The sequence below is a fragment of the Myxocyprinus asiaticus genome, chromosome 10 (genome assembly GCF_019703515.2).
Source record: "Myxocyprinus asiaticus isolate MX2 ecotype Aquarium Trade chromosome 10, UBuf_Myxa_2, whole genome shotgun sequence".
NCBI lineage: Eukaryota > Metazoa > Chordata > Actinopteri > Cypriniformes > Catostomidae > Myxocyprinus > Myxocyprinus asiaticus.
In genome coordinates this window covers 48679526-48691486 of record NC_059353.1, presented here as the reverse complement: position 1 = coordinate 48691486, position 11961 = coordinate 48679526, and the positions used below count along the sequence as shown (strand labels likewise).

At 36.6% G+C, this 11961-nt stretch overlaps 1 long non-coding RNA gene across 1 annotated transcript; it reads right to left on the bottom strand.

Annotated features, from left to right (window-relative positions):
• Positions 1-2844: 2844 nt before the first annotated feature.
• On the bottom strand, positions 2845-11825 carry LOC127447546 (uncharacterized). Its single transcript, XR_007898399.1, has 3 exons — positions 11703-11825; positions 10647-10714; positions 2845-3628 (listed from the first exon to the last, which is right to left on the bottom strand). It is a non-coding gene; the product is annotated as an uncharacterized LOC127447546 (long non-coding RNA).
• Positions 11826-11961: the final 136 nt, after the last annotated feature.

Genomic DNA, 11961 nt, shown 5'->3' with positions numbered 1-11961 from the left:
ATAGGTGATGGATTATTACTAAGTAGTAAAGGTTAAAAGTAAGTGTGTCAGAGTTTTGAGCTGTTAGCTTTGACCTAGCAATGTCATTGCTGCTGATTTCAGGTTCATTACTATTTGTTCATGTAATATTTCTATTGTTTTATGCACTTAAAATGAACTAGATATGTTTTAAAAAAATGTTTATTATTTCTTACTACCTCACCAGTGGTGTGCAGCTCACACATTGAATTTAATTGCTTAAAAGGATCTAGTGGTTGCCATCTCTAAGGGTCCTGCCCGCAGGGTACACAATAGTTCAAAGAATGGAATACATGTTCTTCCTCTTTGTACTTTTATGTTAAAATGATTATCCTACTCAAATGTATGTGACATAAAATAAAATAGAATTTGGTGGAAAGTAATCCAAAAGTAATCAGATTACCCCAAAAATGTAATCTATGAGATTATGTTACTGATTGCATTTATGTCATGCAATTTGTAATCAGTGCCTGATTACAATTCACAAGTAATCCACCCAGAACTGTATGTATATATGTATTTATTTATTTATTTATTAGGGATGCACCTATATGAAAATTTTAGCCGATACGATACCTATTTGAACAAAAAAACCATTGGCCAATATCGATATTTTGCCACTTACCTTAGTTTGTCATTATATCACTGTTTTACTTTGGAATTATGCTTAAACAATTTACAAAGAGGTACAAAACACTTGTTCTAACAATAAATAATTTCCATTAAACATGGATTGAATCTGTTGAACACATCACAGGCCAAACTTTTAAAGAGAGCCACAGTGAAAGATGCAAAAAATTACTAAATATGATAACATGATGATAGATATGAAAAAAACATATTATTTTATACTTCTGAAATATTTTTGCACTTCTGTTATTGCAGTTTAAAGTACCAGAACTCACATTTTACATGTATGTACTATATATATATAATAGAACATTACAAATTCATATCATGGATAAGTTGGGTAATTCTACAGAAATTTCAACCACATCATGGAAAATTAAAAGGTTTAAACCAAAGGAACAAAAACCCCTTTTAAATTCGTTATTATAGTAGTATAATGGATAATGGATTATGTCGTCCAGACCGCTAGAGGGCGCCGCTTGCTCACACAGCACTGACTGAAGCGCTGAATGCAGAAATGCAGCCTTTTAAGGTTTAGTAATCGCTCAAGACCATATTGCGATTTCAATCTTAATTCAATCAATCGTGCAGCATTAATGGATATCATACTGATGTCTCAGAAGTCAAAGTCTGCTGGTTTCAAAGCATTTTGAATGGTTTCCCTCATCATGAAGCCTATAGGTAAGTGCCATTTTCACAAATGGTCACGTCTGTTTATGCCGGTTTTTCCGCATTAACGTGAGAACGAGAAATAATAAAAAAATGTATATTACGATTTTAAGATCTTTCAAATGAAGATTGCAATTAATCAGAAAATCTATATTTTTACCCTGCTCTAATAGCAACAATTCATACATTTAACAAAACTGAGAGGTAACTGGTAACCCCAACCCCCCAATAATCAAAACAAGCAAAGTCCAACCCCCCATTATTTATACCATGATCAATGGAAATATGTAAATGCTTCACGCTGCAACCCCCCCAATGTTCAAGTCAAATCTATGCCCTTTGTGAGGTTTATGCTTATAACAAGAGGACCATTACCTTTCAAAGCATATCTCTGTTAGTTAAAATGTATTACAACTCAAAACATTAAAAACGTTTCAAAGGCCCATTTCGTGTGCCTCGCAGCAAAATATCAGATGCATTTGACTGCCAATATTGTGAAGCAATGTACTGCTCTTCATCCTACTAACTTCTAATGCTGCCAAAAAGTTGTGCCAAGTGCTAAACTTGAACCCTTTGACCATGTATTTGTCCCAGTCAGTCTTCAGTTGTCGTTTCAGAAGTCTGTCTGTTCCATCACCCAATTCAACCCTGATTACTGGCTCTTAATGCCCTGATTGACAGCTGCATTGATGATCGTACATGTTGGCTTCAGACGGTTCAACAGGAAACTGAGGATTTGATAGCATCAGCATTGTAGATTCAGATTACTCTGTGCTAGTGTAGGCAGGTGGTTTGGTTGACTGCCAAAGACTGAATGTACCTGGGAGCTGAAATGATTTTAGAATGCTTTGATTATAGTATACAGTAGAGAAAAATATTAAGAACAAACATGGGCTCAGTACCAGAAAAACTAGTGAGCTGCCTATACGGACAAACTTTTAAGGCATCATATGTGCATTTCTAATGAAGGCATTAACCTCATGGTGCCTTATAAGATACCTTATTTGGCCCTCTATATGCTGCACGTTTTATATGTCAGTAGAGTAATGAGAATAGACATTGGAACATACTTTAAAGGTATATTCTAGCTCAATACAAGCTCAATTAACAGCATTTGTGGCATAACCTTGATTAGCACAAAAACTTATTTGGACTAGTCCCTCCTTTTCTTAAAAAAAAAAAAAAAAAAAAAAAGCAAAAATCTGGGTCACAGTGAGGCAAAATGACAATTTTTTGTGGTAATCAACATTATGCAACAAATGCTGTGTATTGAGCTTAACTTGTATTGAACAAGGAATATTCCTAAAGTATAAGTAACTGTAGACTTTATATATAATATAATACATATTTAAATAAACAAAAAAAGCCATAACAAAATTGTTTTATGTCTTACATTCTTTATATTTCATGTTTGTAAATGGAGCCAGAAGCCAGTGAGACAGCATATGCATGCACAAATAAGACCAATGCAACAAAAATATATTCAGTTCATTTGTACAACCTCTATACAATCATTGAGCAGCACTTTAATGGTCATTCGGAAACATTTATGCCAACACAAAAAGAGAGAGCCAGACTAGACAGTTCACCTCGCAATGTACCCCTGTAGCATCATGAATTATTCAGGGTGGCATCTCAGACTGTAGAAGAGGCGTCAGACTCACCTGCTGGAGAGACTCCTGTAACGTTATCAACTGGATCTGCATGTTCACTCAAACTATGATCTCTGCAGTATTTGCAAGGCAGTGGCACTGTATAACAATATCAACAATATTCCTCAAACATTCTTTTATTGGTGTTTGCTAAGGCCTGCATCACTATTACAATTCCTAAAACCACAATCCTTCATGTGCTATTGGAATAATCGTAAATACGAGTTTCCTACTTGGAAGTTGCACATGAACATTCCCTCAAGTTGAATAGAAGTGGAAAACTCTGAGATCATTTTAATATCGGAGTTGGATGGAGACATACAGTATATTTCTAACTTGTCAGTGCAGAATACGGTTTCTGTAGTGAATGATGGTTTTATTAATTTTTCTAAATGCAGCTACTTTGTTGTTGCTGCATGTCGTTCTAACCTGTAGGGGGGTTATAGGGAAAAGAAGCGGCGAGAACCGGCTTGAGAATATTATAGTTTAATAATAAATTTAAACAAAAACACACAAACAAACACATGCAGGGCAGCTGCCTGTAATTCTCTCTCTCTCTTGAACTGTCGTCCCCGGCCGCCTTTATCCCTCGTGCGCCCCATCAGGCTGATTGGGGACCGGGCGTGCATCATTCCAGCCCGGCTCCGCCCTCCTCAGCTCTACACAGCCATAAAAATGTATATATATATATATATATATATATATAGATCAGTAAACTTTTTACAAAGAGAAAATATCAAGTATTTGACAAAGATTAACATAACGGTGTCAAAATAAGAGTTACCCAAGAAATTGGCAAAAATGAAACTGGCATCCATGTTTTTTGCAACTTATGTTAGCCAAGAACCACCTACTTAGACAGGAAAAGCTGTCTAACTGAAATGTAAAGCGATCAATCTCAGTCGGTTTTGTCATTACGTGCCATTTAGGGGCGAGTTTCTTACCTTACATCTATCATCCCACAATAAAAGACCGACATGGGGCAAAAATAATACTAATAATTTATACTTAAACATGATGTACTTGTAATTACGACTTAAGAAGTGTGAAGTAGAATAATTCCCAGAGCATGTGATGGCAGCATTAATTATCACTGGATTTGCCAAAGGTTGCCAGGTTACTGACAGATCTTTTAAAGATCCTTAAAGTTTCGTTTGAGGCATGTAGTAGCACGTAAAGCAGAGCAGAATGGCATAATCGGCTTTGTTTACTTAGTTATGTCTGTGAAACAGTCTGCACTGATGTTTCTCTGCTGTAGTTTGTCTCTCTACGAAATGTTCTGCTGTTTGACCATGTGTTTTCTGGTCAATCGCTCAGGAAGACTGCTGCATCATTATATACATTTTGTTTGCCCCATGTCTGTCTTTTATTGTGGGATGATAGATGTAAGATAAGATAAACCCTCCCCTTGTAATGACAAAACCGACTGAGATTAATAGCTTTACTTGTCAGTTAGACAGCTTTTCCTGTCTAAGTGGGCATTCTTGTCTAACATTAGTTGCAAAAAAAACAAAAACCTTGGCTATGCGGGACTTACACCAAAGTGCCTCAAATAAGTCAGACATAAGGAAACTGGCTCGGCAAATGGCGAGTTTGGGGCGGGACTGCCTGTTTGTCCAAGTAATGATACAAGATGGGTGTTTGAAACTTTGTATTACATAATTATGTTGGCTTGACAAAGCCAACATACTGTTATTCTACTGACTGGTTTAAGGTTTTTACAAAATCCCTAACAAAGACCACAATTTTCAGGAGTAACTCCAAGAGCTGTCAAGCTTCAATCACCAAATTTGGCACAGAGCTTCAGACTGTTCTGACTTAGTGTGCTATGTCTTTTCTAACTGATCAGAGATAAGGCGGTCGCACACCAGACGAGAAGCACCATGCAGCGTCGCAGGTAGGACACGGCACATGTACACAGGGCTTGTCGATGCATTTTAGGTGGCAGACTGAACACACAAGTTACCAAAGGTTTTCCCTTCTTCAAGAATGAACAGAGTGACGTTGATGAGTTTGCAGGTTACTGAATGAAACTGGCGTAACTGAGCAAACTGAATGATTAGAAATGGCTACGTTAACTATGCAATTTCTTTATCTGTAGCATTGAATGGGCTTCATTCAAACGGTCAAACCAATAAACAACATACTTGTAACTAAAAAACACATTGTGTAGGCTACATGAAAGAAACACATACACAATGTGTCATACAGTGATGGCTAGAGTAAATAATCTTTGTCCTTTGATAATGATTGGGTCGAATTTAATGGAAAACTATGCGAGTTACGCTTCGTGGCGTGGCAGAAATTCAAGCAGCCTCAGGAGTCAGTGGAGCAGCGGCGGTATCTATCTATCCATCCATTGATCCATCCATCCATTTTACTGTAACGTCTGTTATTGACCTCTTCAATTCCACCAGCGGGTCCAAAAGGGGGCGCTATGTTGCGAAAAATTCTCTGAATACATAATTCAGGCATATGGGGTATCATTTGAAAGCTTAGAATATTAACTTTTCATATATACCCACTCACTTCTGACTTTGTTACATAAAATAACAAAATAAGGTCTGAAAGCATTCATGTCGCAAATCAGCGCCACCTAGAGGTCATGTGGTAGAAATAATTATATGAATATAAGTCTTTCAAATAGCACTTAAACAGACAAATCATATATCAAATGAAAGCTCTCATTCTAAGGAATGTGACTGTACATATTATTATTATGCCCTTATACCACAGTTCGAAAGATTTTCAAAATAATCACAAAGTAAAATATGATATCTGTAAGACATCAGATACGAGCATCTCTTTTATGTGCCGCTCACTGCTGCTGTAAGCCCCAAATAGCTAAAAACTTTACATCTGCTTTTACCTTAGGGTGTTTTCTAAAAAATTTGCCATTTTTTACTTGTCTGTGACCTTGTTTGAATAATCCAATGTTATATCTTAAACGTCCAAAACAAAATATGCGGTTCTGCAGGAAAAGCATGCTACACAAAACATTGGAAATAAATGTTATTAAATATTGATGATAAAATATTATAAATCATCGCAAAAGGGGAGGATCTGAGCTTTCTAATGACCCCTAGATTGAGCTTTTAGTCCACTCAGAGGCCAAGATTTTCGACGAAATAATGGGGTGGTGCATGAACTGAAAATTAGAATGAATGATATTGGACGAGCACATCTGTGAGAGCTAAAATGCATTAGAGCGCCACCTACATTTCACATCGCCATTTTGTGATGGAAGGAGACTTTTTTTTTTATGTGTGCCAATTTTTGACAATTAGTCCACAGTATCTATAAATGGTTTGCTTTTATATTTGAGTGTGAAAAATTGCAGGCGGCAGCCCAAAATGCCCCAGAGTTGATTAAACGTTCTACCCTCAAGCTTTTACAACTTTTTTAAACTTTCAGACCAGGCTTCCTTAAGCCAATATCAAAGTTTGCCTTGACAAACTTGACCTCTCTCGTTATTTTTGCAGTTCTATTTAGTGCCACACAGAAACTGCACACATACACACTCACACTGCAAAGAGGGTGTTGTGTATGTTTATTCTCATACTTGACATAAAACGAGACTGATGCATGACAAAGCGAATCTGATGCAGCATTTCATTTACACAGAATCAAAGCCTAAAAGTTATGCTTACCTAACTTTAAGAAATGTTTTGCTGCCTTGCAAGCACTGCTATTTCCTTCAGAAAATGCTAAATCCAGTCTTTTTATTTTCTCCAATACAGCCTGATTACTCGGAAGTCTGTATGTGTTAAACTAAAAGCTCACTGGCATTTATAGTAACTAGCATCTACAAGGCGTGTAAAAATTCAGACACATTGAGATCTATAATCAGGTTTCTATAAGGGAATAGCGTTTTTTTCCCTTCAAATAGCAGACTGCCAAGATTGAATGTTATTTCTCTTCAGTGCGAGAGGAGCCTTTAGTAAGATGTCAGTCTAGAAGACAGAAATGCCAAGCATCTGTGGAGTGTGTGTGTGTTGTGTAAATGTCTAAGTCTTAGCTGCTGAGGTGGGGCACATTCTTCATCTCAACGCATATGCATTCTTTCAAAAGTCTTTTCCATGGTGTGGAATGATTTACAACTCATAAATACCCAGTACCCAAAGGAAATCCTACAACAAAAGAGGGAGAATTTGAACAATAAAAATGCATAGATTTATACTTTAAGAGCTGGTTTCCTGAATGCAGATTAAGCAGATTTAGTCACAGACCAAAAAGGATTTTCAATGGTGAATCAATGTTGATAATGTACTTAAAGATTAGGCTTAGTCTGTCTCTGGGAAAATGCCCCTTTTTACTTTCATTTTTAAAGGTGTATTTTAAGTTATTTTTTTCCCTCATTAAAAAACGTTTTATACATAAGTCCATAGTACTTCAGAAAATTGTTTATAGGAATATTCCAGGTTCAATACAAGTTAAGCTAATAAATAATTTAATAATTATAATATATAATAATCATAGGGGCAGTGGTAGCTCAGCGGTTAAGGCTGAGCTACCACTATTTTCAACTTGTTCCTCCTTTTTTTTAAAAAAAGCAAAAATCTGATACAGTGAGGCACTTACAATGGAAGTGAATGGGGCCAATTCATAAACATTAAAATGCTGTTTCAAAAGATTTAAACATTATACATTTTAACATGATTTAATGTGATAAAATCTCTTACTAATGTTTTCTCTGTAAATATATCCAATTTTACAACTTCGTTGCCATGACGACGTAACACTAAAAACCCTGTAATACCATAAAGACTGCCATTTAAACAAATTTAGAGCTCAAATCATAAACATTTTAATAGAAGAATTAATGTAAGTGCTTTTATAAAATTATAAGCTTCACATTTCTGCCTTTGAACCCTCCAAAAATTGGCCCCATTCACTTCCATTGTAAGTGACTTGCAACTTGTATTGGACCCGGAATATTCTTTTAAAATCATGTAAACTCCAGTCAGCAGCCTAATAAAAGCTTTTTTATTTTATTGGCAAGTTGATCACATGACCTGCCAAATACAAATATCTTTTTCTTGTTAATCCCCGTTATTGGACAATTTTACTTGTGAAATAAATTAATCTAGGCTGTCTGCAAATAGCACATTTAGTGCACCTTTGAAACACAGATATAATAAGGCTGTAAATGCTTTTCTGATCACTAATTATATGTAGTGTGAAACATGAAAACTGGATCTTGAAATATTTACAAGGTTGTAACAACTTACATGGCAAACACCTGTCTAAACAATTGCCTAAGGCAGTGCATCTAGCCCTGGTAGTATAGAGAAATTAATGTAAAAAAAAGAAATAAAATTAATAGCAACTGCTAAAAAGCAGGGTGTAAACAAAGCAAAAGAGGGTTGTCGTGCATTCTAAAAAAAAAAAAAAAACTGAAAAAAAAAAATGAAAGAAAGATACGTAGGTCAGAAAAAAAAAACAAGCCTTTTTAAGCATCGGCTGACAGCAAATCTTAAAACCAGCATCACTGCTGAACATAGAGATATGTGTGAAGTCATACATTAATGCAAGTGGGAATGCACACGCACACACACACACACACACGCGCATACAGACACGTGCGCACATGTCTTCTGAATGTGAAGAATGCAGACTCGTTCACTGAACTACAGGTGAGGCATCCTCCAGCAGCATGACAGGTGACGTGTCGGAAATATTTTATTCTGCTAAGCTTCAAACACCTGACTAGTTCAGTTTCTATACCTGATTGGTTTCTAAAAAGGCACAGCACCAATAAATAACAGAGCCATCTTATATTACCATCTGTCTACAGCGGAAGTCAGAAGTTTACATACACTTATGTTGAAGTCATTCAAACTAATTTTTTAACCACTCCACAGATTTAATATTAGCAAACTATAGTTTTGGCAAGTCGTTTAGTACATCTACTTTGTGCATGACACAAGTAATTATTCCAGCAATTGTTTACAGACAGATTGTTTCACTTTTAATTGACTATATCACAATTCCAGTGGGTCAGAAGTTTACATACACTAAGTTAACTGTGCCTTTAAGCAGCTTGGAAAATTCCAGAAAATGATGTCAAGCCTTCTGATAGGAGGTGTACTGAATTGGAGGTGTACCTGTGGATGTATTTTAAGGCCTACCTTCAAACCCAGCGCCTCTTTGCTTGACATCATTGGAAAATCAAAAGAAATCAGCCAAGACCTCAGAACGAAATTGTAGACTTCCACAAGTCTGGTTCATCCTTGGGAGCAATTTCCAAATGCCTGAAGGTACCACATTCATCTGTACAAACAATAGTACTCAAGTATAAACACCACGGGACCACGCAGCCATCATACCGCTCAGGAAGGAGACGCATTCTGTCTCCTAGAGATGAACGTAGTTTAGTGCGAAAAGTGCAAATCAATCCCAGAACAACAGCAAAGGACCTTGTGAAGATGCTGGAGGAAACAGATAGACATGTATCTATATCCACAGTAAAATGAGTCTTATATCAACATAACCTAAAAATGCACATGGGGACAAATATCTTACTTTTTGGAGAAATGTCCTCTGGTCTGATGAAACAAAAATTGAACTTTTTGGCCATAATGGCCATCATTATGTTTGGAGGAAAACGGGTGAGGCTTGCAAGCCGAAGAACACCATCCCAACCGTGAAGCATGGGGGTGGCAGCATCATGTTGTGGGGGTGCTTTGCTGCAGGAGGGACTGGTGCACTTCACAAAGTGAGATGGCATCATGAGGAAGGAAAATTATGTGGATATATTGAAGCAACATCTCAAGACTCCAGCCAGGAAGTTAAAGCTCGGTTGCAAATGGGTCTTCCAAATGGACAATGACCCCAAGCATACCTCCAAAGTTGTGGCAAAATGGCTTAAGGACAACAAAGTCAAGGTATTGGAGTGGCCATCACAAAGCCCTCAATCTGATAGAAAATTTGAGGGAACTGAAAAAGCATGTGCGAGCAAGGAGGCCTACAAACCTGACTCAGTTACACCAGTTCTGTCTGGAGGAATGGGCCAAAATAACAGCAACTTATTGTGAGAAGCTTGTGGAAGGTTACCCAAAATGTTTGATCCAAGTTAAACAATTTAAAGGCAATGCTACCAAATACTAACACAGTGTATGTAAACTTCTGACCTGAAAATGCTGAAATAAATCATTCTCTCTACTTTTACTCTGACTTTTCACATTCTTAAAATAAATTCTGTCTGTCAGTCCGTCCGTCCGTCTTTCTATGTAGATATAATACAGTATATTTGTCCCAAATCACTTATTGTAAACTTCCTGTGTTATGCAAATGTTAGCAACACTGCCATCTAGAGGGAATTGTGAGGACATTACATCTATGATTATGTGGCCCATTTTGTTTACATTTTATATAAATGTTGGTTCAGTTAAAGTTCAGAAGGCAGAAGAAGTTAATGTGCAATGAAATGATCGTTATTTGCAGTTGCTGAAATGCCAGATGAGGACACACAACGAGCTTTCACTGCTGAACGCTGTTATTAGTCAACTGTTCTAACTGCTTTTAAATAGAACATACATTATTGTCATTTATTTTCAAATGCCAGTGGCAAAATGTATTTATATTACTGATCAGATTAAAAGTGTAGCTGAAATGTAGCACTCATTAGTGTGAACGGTGTTCAGAGTTGGCTGACAGGATGTCACCTGATGTTACCTGAGGCAGGCATTCCATTCTGTGACTGTAAACACAGATGGGGAACTCTCAAGTGCCTTTCATTCCAGCTGCAAAAAAGGAAACAGGGACTCTGAAAATTTAGGAAGGCTTTTATATAGAAAGAAAGAAAGAAAGAAAGAAAGAAAGAATGTGAGAAAGAAAGATAAAATAAATGTGGGTAAGAAAAGAAAGATGAAAGAAAGAAAGAACGTGAGAAAGTGTGAAAGAAAGAAAAATAAAGAAAAGTGAGAAAAAATAAAGTGAGAAAGACAGAAAGAATGTGAGAGAAATAATGAAAAGAAAGTTAGAAAGAAAAGAGAAAAAAGAGAGAACAAAATAAACAAATAAAAGAAAGAAAAATGGAAAGAAAGTGAGAAAGAAAGAAAGAAAAGGAAAGAAAGGAAAATAAAATAATTATAACAATTCAGAGCTCTAAATAAACTAGATTTTCATTTCCAGAAGTAAATATACGATTGCTAGAAGGCAGCAAAAATAATAATTTTTAAATAAGATTAAAGTAATGCAAACATGGTGCTATAATGAGTCAGAGCCACCGAAAGTTTAAAGGTGCACTCAGTAACTTTTGTCTTTGTGTCATCTTAAACGTACACTGACACCTAGCGGCTTGGATGCAGCAATTTAAAATCAATAGTTTTCAGTTTCAGATGCCATGTAGTATTCACAGTCAGTCATGATTACTTTAATCAATGAGTGAAAGTGCCCAATAACAGGACGGTTACTGAGATTAAGCGAGTAGTATTCAGCTGGTCGTGTGATTCTAAAATGGCCGCCCCCATGTGAGGACCCTCTCCATGTAGAATAAAACAGCTTTTATAAGGTTACTGACATGACTCCAGTCTTCTTTAATGTGAGCGGTCATGATTACAATTCATGTCTTTAGGAGTTAAACTTTTTTAATGAGGAAAAAAAAAAATACTGAGTGCACCTTTAAATAAATACAAGAAATAAGACCAATCGCAATCTAGTATGCAAATATTGTTGCCACTGATGCAATACAATGGCACCATCACAGCGAGTACGATTTTCAATGCTTACCATTCTGAAACTATAAATCAGCATTAGCGTTTCAAACTTTAATCTTTAGTTTGTTAAAAAGGAGGCTAGCACTCCTGGTCATCAAGTCATCTGAAACAACTTTGAAGTTTTAACTGAGTCAAGTGCCATCAACGACATGCCCTCTCTCCAAAGCCCCGCCCTACAAAAACAAACGAGCAAATCCGGTGTCAGCAAACCGCAAGTCATGAAATGATTGACAGGCGAACAGCGTCTCTGATTGGCTATAGAAGCGCGGGTC